We start from the raw sequence: 9327 nt of genomic DNA on the forward strand, positions 1-9327 counted from the left end.
CTGTGAATTGGGAACTTCTGCTAGTATTCATGATGTTTTTGACTTGCTGTGAGACCTTGAATCCTCTATGTTGCCTAAGTTTACCTTCCCAGACACTTTTTGACTATGTCTCTGAAACCTTTGGAACACAAATTGTCCTTAAAAATAAGAAAATATTTATTAAAAAAGCAAATCTATGTATGTGACAGCTTTGCATTTGCAAGTAATGACATGATGTTGCATTTTTCCTCATCTTTGAAGTTAATCTGTGGAACTGAAATAAATTGAATTTACCCTGTATACATTACAGAATATAGGAAAGCCCTCTGAGTTGCATAGCTCCATCCTGGAATTACAATAAGCATTTGTGATGTTGTCATGCCAGTGAATATTGTCAGAGTTTAACAATCTGGTTGACATCAGATGATTTAAAATTAATGTTCTAAGTAACTTGACTAAACCTCAATAATTTACCAATGAAACAACCAATTTTTCTTTGGGAATGGCTAAGAAAAGGAACTTCCTGTTTCAAAAAATGAAACGCCAAAGTAATTGAAACTTTGCATCATTGTAGAATTAAGAAAAGCATTGTCAATTTGAGAGAAAACATATTCTCTGTGCTTATTCGTCCTCCTCTCTGTTTCTGGGAAGTGAAAATTTGCTGTTGTGTCCTGTTGATTTTTGGAGAGCATGCAGCAGAGGTTTACTGTCAGCATGAAAAGGTTTAATAGTGAATAGTAAAACAGCACAACCTAATCATGCTTTACTACTGCTTTGTGTTTCTAGATTTGTTTTCTGGACAGACTCAAAAAGTGCTTCTTTTGTGCCAGAGAGCTGATGTGAAAGGTTTTCCACTTGCTAACGGTATCTTACATTTCCTTTCTGTTTGCAGAACTGTGTGATGAATTTACAGGAGGGTTAAAACCTCCCCAGCAGAACTGGCATAAATTATTCCTTTATAGTAGTACTGGAACGCTGTTCTATGTGAACCCTCTGGATAAAGGTTGTAGTATCTCAAAACATCTATTTCCCCATAGAAGAAGAAAAATAATGGTTGTGAGAAAGGGGATGTGTACTATGGAGAGTTCTGCAAACAGAGGTCACCATCCTGAGGTAGCTGTGCCACTGCTGCTCACTTTCACCGGTTAAGCATGCCCTGGGACAATAATAATGTGCAATCAGGGCAGAGCTGTGGGTGTGACAATACCAGTGTGTAAGTCCAGCCAGGAAGAGCTAGCAGGTCATTATCTAATGTCATGTGAGCAGATGGGAGATGTTACTTCTTCACCAGAAATTTGTCTCTGACTTGAGTCCTTGTATAGCAACCTTTTCTAGGGTTAAAATGAAGACATGAGGGTTTTCTATTTAGATTTCTGTAGCTCTGAGAATTGAATTGCTTTGTACACTCTGGTCTGAGTGTTATGAATAAGTAAATACTTTGGTTAGTGGTGAAAAAGAAATGTAAAAGTAAGGGTGTTTCAGAGTTACCTTGGGGTCTATATTCCAGCTCCCATCTGCAGAGTGCATCTATGAGAGGGTGGCAGACACCTGTCCATTCTGACAGCTACAGACAGTCCATGGCACATGGTCTCAGCTTTGTTCTTTATACTCTGTTGTGTGTTTTCTTACATTAGTACTTGGCCACATCTTCGTTTCTCAGGGAGTGTTCTTCCAGATTCCATGTTAAAATGTAAGTATCCTTTTTGCTTGCAGATGATGTGCCTACCAATATGGAGAATGAAAAAGACAATAAATGCATTATCTGGGCAACTGGGAGACTGTGAAGACAAAAGTGTGATACATTTTGAGTTCCTGAAGGGTAACAGTGGTTTGGGTGATTTCTCAATGGCAAGTTGTTTTTGTTTTCTTTCCTGTTGTTACCTTTGTTTGAGAAATTGTGAGGCATAAAGTATTACTGCCTAAAGTTTTTTAGAAATGCAGAAAGTTGTCCAAGTGTTCCTTCTAAAAACTCAGACTGAAGGGAGTAAACTCTTCCCTTGCTATGCTGTAACTGGTAAATAAAATAAATACAGACCTGTCACCTTTCCTAGTGCTTGGGTTAAGGGTTAGTCATCCTCTGCCCCCAGATTTACACAGCAATTTCTTGTTGTCATGCTTCAGAAGTGAAGGAATTTCTGAAGCAGTATACCTCAACAGAAAAGAATACTTCAGCTGAAAAAAAAATGTGTTCGGATGGCAGTGCTTTTGGGTTATGAACTATTTGTGGATAATGAATTAGTCTTTCTCTAATAATCAATTTGTGCAACATCCAGGGAAAAAAAAAAAAAGACTGTGGGTAACTTCTAACTATTTTGCCATTTCCCAAGAAATGCTTCTGGCAAGATATCAACAGGAATTAATAAAAATTAATAAAACTTGAAAGCAACAGCTAAAAGTGTTTGATTCAGAGGTGGTAAGTGCTTGCCTGCTGCCACCCTAACTGGGTGCTCTCCAAGCACGGGCAGGCTGTACAGAGCAGAGAGCCCCCTTCGAAGGAAAGCTGTGAGGGACAGCTTTGGCAGGGGTATGGAAGGCTCACCTTTCACAATGTGCTGTGTAACACTGATATAAAATGGCTCCTGTTAGCAGGCCAGCAGGTGGGAAGGAAGATCAAAAAGCACGTCTGGCAATGTGACTGATGGCCAGTACACTGGAGATGAAAGACCCTGCAACTCCAGTCTCTTGGGAAGAGTCACTGAAAAGAAAGCAAAAGATGGATGGCCTGGGGAGGAGAGCTCCAGCAAAGGTAGGAATGTGCTGCCTTCTGATTTCACACAGCTGTGAGCAGAGCCTGGGATCTCCTGCGTAAACAGCTCATGTTAGTTGTTGGTCAAACTGGAATCCGGAGGGTTCTTGGAGCCAGGGTTGGACATGGTCATCCAAAGTGGGGACTGCATCACAGATGTGGCTGGTGTGGTGGATGTGCTCTTTCCCTCTCATGGACAGAGAGCATGTTCCAGCTGAGGGGTAAATCCTGGATGAATCAAGACAGACAGTGGTCTGGGCTGTGGAACAGGTGTAATAAACTGTGTTTGAATATTTGCAATTGTAAAAACACCAAATGGTGGATCGTCGGATTCTGTATGGCCTGTCACAGCTCTTACAGAGACCTCTGTCCTGTTGCCCTTGCAGTGAGGAAGAGTGGACTTTAGAGTGCTGGGAGGGAGGCCAAGGTGGAGTCAAGAATAAAAACTGGCCCAAACAGAAGCAGGAGAAGAGATGATGGCTGCAGTATCTTCATGCTGTTGTTATCCTGGCCCCCTTTTATGTCTTCCTGGTGACCCATATTTATTTCTGTCTGTAGCTTGGGCAAATACTTCACTTACTAACTCCTCCTTGAAGTCCTCTAGTTCTCAACATTCATAAATAGCAGGGTTTTTTTTATTTAGTCCCTCAGTATCAGTGCTATCAACTCTTCCAATGAGTATGACATATAAAGATTTTGTAGTGGTTACTGTCAGCATACAGAAATGCCAGATACTCCCTAAAGGACAAGGACCTAAGGTTACTTCCTTCCTAGGGTAGCAGGACAGGACCTCATGAGTAGGGGTCCATCCTACCATCCCAGAATTGAGGCAGCCCCAGCCCTCGGCATCAGGGATGGGTGTGGGATGGGATGTGGGCCAAGCTCAGTGGGGCTCTTGACCAGCCAGACCTGTGGAATGCCAGATACCAACTCTGCTGCTTCACTTCTGGGGCAAGGTCTGATAGTCCTGGACATGCTGGGCAGTGGTCACAGTGAGATAGAGACAGCCAAGGCTGGTGATGGCCTCAGGGCCTGGCTATTACAGTGGTGGCCTCCAAGAACCCAGAAAAACTTCAGCAGCTGATGTGAGTGTGTCTAGAGAATGGCATACAAGAAATAACAGGCTCATTCCTAGCAAATGATGACCCTTGAGGACAGTGTGTGGATAACAGATGATGCAGGATTCCCTCCAGTAATCAAGCACAAATCTTTGGACAGCAGCTGCTGAACCCACTTATTCATCACTGATGTATTTGCTATGGGAAATAAACACTGTGCCTAGGTAGGAGTCAGTAAATAGAATCAATACTGTTCAGTAGTAAGTTACATTTTAATGGGAACCTTCCTGGAGAACACTTTTTTTGGAGCTAAGCCAATTTTCTGCTCAGGCACAGAAAAGTAATTATTTTTCTAATTGGCTTCAGCAATACAGCAGATGCCTACAAAAGATAGTTAATAAAATGATAAAATATGTCATTAATAATTATTTTGATTATCCTGAATATTGTCTAGATAGGAAAATAAACCCAAGCCAAAGGCTAGTGAAACAGAGCTGGAAGAGTTTATAGCCGAGAGGGTGAGGAAAGAGACAAACAAAAGTGGAAGCCCAGATGACGTGCCAGAGGTAAGATTCATGAAGAGAGGCAGGACACACACAGAGAAGATAAAAAAGAATCCTAGAAAGGACAAACCCACGAATTACTGATTTTTTTCAGGCTTCCTGCATAGAGCATCAGAACTGTTCTGAGGCAGAGATGTGCACAAGCCCTTTCCCTTTGGTCATGAATTAGAACTTCAGCTAACATTTTTGCTTTAAGCAAGGTGTTATATAGAAATTAGAAATTATTTTTTAATGTCTTCCCAGGTAACAGTTCAGGTCAGTCAGGGTAAATTCTTGGAAATATTTTGTTAACTTGAAAAAAAAAATGTTGAGAAGGGACACAACAGGAGATAACTTGTTCTCATTAAAACTCAGGTATAAATCACAGTGCCCTTGAAGTTCTTCTCATTACCTTTAACCTCCATCTTCAGCAAATATGCAGAAAAAATATCAGCTCAGCAGTGTTAGTCACAGTACAAAAGAAAACCTTTCTGTAGGAAATCTAAGGATTCCTCAACCCTTTTATTTATGACGCAAAATGGCTGAAACATTGAAATATCACAGACCTCATTTTTGGAAACCCTGTTATAGGCTGAAAAAAACACATGCATGCACAGCAGCCTGAAGAAAAGAGGATGACTATCTTTTTATTTAATACACTTGTGTGTGAGCTAAAGTCAGTGATGATAAAAGTCAGCACTTTGGGGAAAACCTTAAACACCAGCATGTAAGAACTTTTCATGCTGAATCAGGCCAATGCTTCATCTTGTTCTGACATCTTATCTTTGTGAAGGCTACCAGTGCCTTGGTGGGCAGGTGATTAATGTAGAATAATCTGTGCAAAGGCAGAATTTCTTCCTAATCTTATCAGAGAAGGTTTGGGATTTGCTGAGTTCTATGAAAAGTTGTACTCTTAAACTATTTTAAAATAGTCATAAGTTCTAAAAAATGCAGTTACAAATATAGTGGGTGGGATTTTTTCAAGTCCTTGTCTTGTAATGTGATTTGTTGTGACTGATCCCTATGGAATTCCGTATTGAATTCATCCTTGTGATCTGACAAGGCAGGAATCTCCCTGTAAGGATCACCTTATTCTGGTTTCACTCAGCATATTTTATTTTCTGTTTGAAATTCTGTGGCTCACACTTGTTAAAACACTTATTCTGTGGCTGGGAAAGCAGAAACAAGAGAGAAAATGGTCAGCATCCTGCTTCACAGGTTAGTAGTTAAAATAACTGCAAATAACACATTTCAAGCATCCTTTTGTGTAAAATGGTTTTGGCGTATATTTTCATCACCCCTGAAGGCCTCTTCCACCATTGTCCCTGTGGTAATTATTTGTCTTGGCACTAGCCAGAGCAGCTGGCAGAATGGTTCAGGCCTCTCTGTTAACATCTGACACCTCCTAACCCTGCCCTTGCTACAGTTCTTACTAACCAATTGTGGAAAATACATTGTGTACATGCACATGTTTTTGGTAATTCTCTGCCTCTCTTCTGAAAATCTGGAGCTTATGTCAAGCCAGGTCGCTCATATTGCCTGAAATGTTCACTGTGCGCTTAAAAATGTAAAGTTTATCCTTTTCTTGAATAAGGAACGGCTGCTTACTAGTAAATACTTCCCTAGGCTCAAAACCTCTGGGTGAGTTGAGACCGCTTGGTTGTTCATGGAGTTTTTGTACACCAGGTGCTGATCAGGGAAGGTTATTATCAGAAGTTTTGCGTCTCCTGTTGGCTCTGACACTGCTTTGTTAACAAATTCTTTCACATTTTAATCTGTGCCACTGTTTTCCCTCTCACGTCCACCTTCTCTAGTCATCTTCTTAGACTCAGGCTGCTTATTTTATTCCTGTAAAGCCCCAACAAAGGGGGCTTCAGTTTCAGCTGGGTTCCCTGGCTTCAGCAATTTATGCTTTGCAGAAGTGGAGCTGGTGTCCAGGCCAGCTTCTGCAATAATAAAAAATGAACCTCAAGTTTAGCAGAATTAAATCTGATATTATAAGAGAGGGAAAACTCATTTTTCATTAGTCTTGAATTTCTCATATAATTCCTTCTAAAGCATTTATCTATAAGCTTCTGAAGCTGCCCACTCAGCAGCTTCTTCATTGGAAATCTGCCTTCTCTTACCTGTTACTGGACACCTGCAGTCCCTTTAAAAAGTGAGGAGCAAGGAGCTGAAGCATGTGTAATAATAACACTTCAGATGACCAGACTAATACCACTGCACAATACAGAAATGAAAACCAGACTGTGGCTGCTTCTGGGTCAGCTACTGAAAGAAGCATTGTGACTAGTCTGGGAATGCTCCCTGCCAGCCATCAGTGATTTTAGTTCTGATTTGCTAGTTGCAAGGGTTGAGGTTAAAATTATGTTCTTCTCTACATTTGTCCCCGGCTGCTTTGCAGGGAATCTCAAAGGCTTTCTAAATATGACAATGAAAAAGAGAAAATACTGCAGGATATTTGTCCTTCTCTTCCAGTTGTGAAGCCAAATATTTTCCTGTTCAGAGTCCCATCATTGTGGCCTGTCTTTGTTTGCCCTGGACATCACAACTGGCTTTCCATAGCAAGAAGATGGAAGCAATGGTTTCCATAATCATTACTGCTATAAAGATGGCATTGTTTAATTGCATGACTAGAGGAGAGTTGCGGTAGAGGTCATTTTGGTCTAGAAAAGCTGCTTTTGATGTTTAAAAAATTTAAAAAAAAAAAAAACCTAAGAGCATGTAGGAACAAGTTAGATAAGTTAACATTTTTTTTTCTGTGGTGAAATACTAAAGAATCTTGTAAATAAAACTGAAATTCGTCATTAAGGTGCATTAAGGTCTCCCCTTTTTCTAGTAAAAGCTGTACAGAACAATTAGGAGTCAGTTTTTGCATCAGAAGATACTGAAATTATGTTTTTCCTCTGTTTCTTGCTAAAAGGATACTAAGAGGATATATGAAGAGGAATTTTCCATTGTGATTGTGAAAAGTTGATTTTTACCTTCACAAAGTACTACCTTATTATAGAGAACAGGCTTAATGGTGTCTTTAAATGGTGAAGATAACAAGCTATTTAAGGGCTCTAAATGTACTTCTATTGGTAAATTCCCATTTGGTACAGTACCTCCTTATTCATATTATCATAAAAGCCAATAAAAATCACCATCTGTAGGATACAGGGAATAAGGGATATTAAATATCATCTATGGTATCAGGGCTTTAAGTGTTGCCAGGAAGCATGGTACCTAGCAAAAACCCACCTCTGACCTTGACAGTAGAGACTGTAAAATGGAGATTTTATTACAGAAACACAGATAGTCTCCTGCTGTGTGTGAAACTTCAGCACAAAAGGAGCTGGGTGTTTTTAAGCAAACCATTTGTAACAAAAGATGCTTTTTCTCTCTCAGACAATTGTTGAGAGAAAGCTACAGACTTTTACTGTTCAACAAGCTTTAGAGTTTTTTGTTCCAAGGCAAACAGCATGAGGCTGGCGTAATCAATTGCTATTTGACAGAGTCATAGAAATGCACATGCTACACAGTAACTAAAAGTCTGTCCAGAAACAGCCAGAATGGCAAATGGCCAAGCACATGTGGACAACAGCATGGCCAAAGTGTAATCCTTACCTTTTATTAACTAATGGACCAAAAAAAACCAGATTAAATTGAATCTTTGTTTCTAGGTGAAATTTCATGTTTCATTCAGAAAAAATATTATGATGGACCAATTATTCTCAGCTTGGCTTAGGTTGGAACCTTTTCTCATTCTCATCTCTGCTCTGGGGGCAGTGGAGGGGGCACAGAAAAAATATTGTAGACTGCCAAAAAACAGAAAAGGCTGGTAACAGGAAAATGATATTAACATATGTTTGCAAAATTATCACTAAATAATATTAGTTAAGTCCTACTATAATTTGTCCCATTTTCACCATTGCTATAAGGAAAACTTTATTCAATAATGCAATACCATTTTAAAGCATTATATCTCTAGATGCTGTGATCTGTTTTCATTTTCCCACAATATTTAGTCAGCTATGTTACCTTTTTAACTGTCTTTTAAATTCCCACACATTAAGTTCAGACCTGACCAACAAACAGCAAACAGCTTCCTTCTGCATATCGTGAACTCGTATCCTCCATCCCTTCCCACATTGTGGAAGTTTGGTTGTGGCACCCTGACCAATGCCAGTTTGCAGTGTTGCCAACATCATACTTATGGGATAGGTCTTGCACCACCACACCATTGGCCAGTGAAAGACTATTTTGGCTGCCTGTATTGAGCTTGAAGATCCATGTAGGGGTAAATGGAGCCAAAATCACAATCCCATAATGACAGGAAGGAACAGGGTCCCATAACTACTTGTCTGATGGCATGAAGACTCATGAAACATGGGAGGTGTGGCACTATGGGACTTGCAGTTAGGCAAGTCCTTAACGTTGTCTATCTGCAATATGCAGTAGCTGTTGCTGAATGTGTTTTGACTATCATTACAGAGCCTATAGAGAAGCTATAGGTCCCCTTCTGTAATGGACTCCTTTCTTTCAGGCAGTACTAAGTCTGAACATGGCCACGAATCCTACAAGTTGTGCAAAGTGAATGATTATCTGTTTACTCTGATTTCTGCTGAGCTTCAAAAATTAACCAGCAAGTAAAGCCAGAACCACACAGACAGGTACTGAAATCATAAAGCTCGACATTGCACTTCATTTACAATTGCATTGCATTGCTCCAGGATGTTCTCTGGCATCACTGGTGGCCACTGTCATCAGCCATGAGAAGTGCCCTGTCACTTTTCTGGAGAGCATGAGGGAGGATTCAATTTTCCTTTTTTAAATTTTGGGCAGTGACAAATGTTTTTATTTGGAGGCAGGATTATTTTTACTGTTTTCTCTGTTGATCAATTTGATGTCACTAAGCAGGACTGTGAGACTGCACAAAAGGGATGAATCCACCAGGGAAGGGAAATAGTACCACCCATGGCAAAATGGCATGAGGTTCCCCTAGCAAGCTGGGTAGGTA

This window comes from Anomalospiza imberbis, chromosome 1, assembly GCF_031753505.1.
Source record: "Anomalospiza imberbis isolate Cuckoo-Finch-1a 21T00152 chromosome 1, ASM3175350v1, whole genome shotgun sequence".
Classification (NCBI taxonomy): Eukaryota; Metazoa; Chordata; class Aves; order Passeriformes; family Viduidae; genus Anomalospiza; species Anomalospiza imberbis.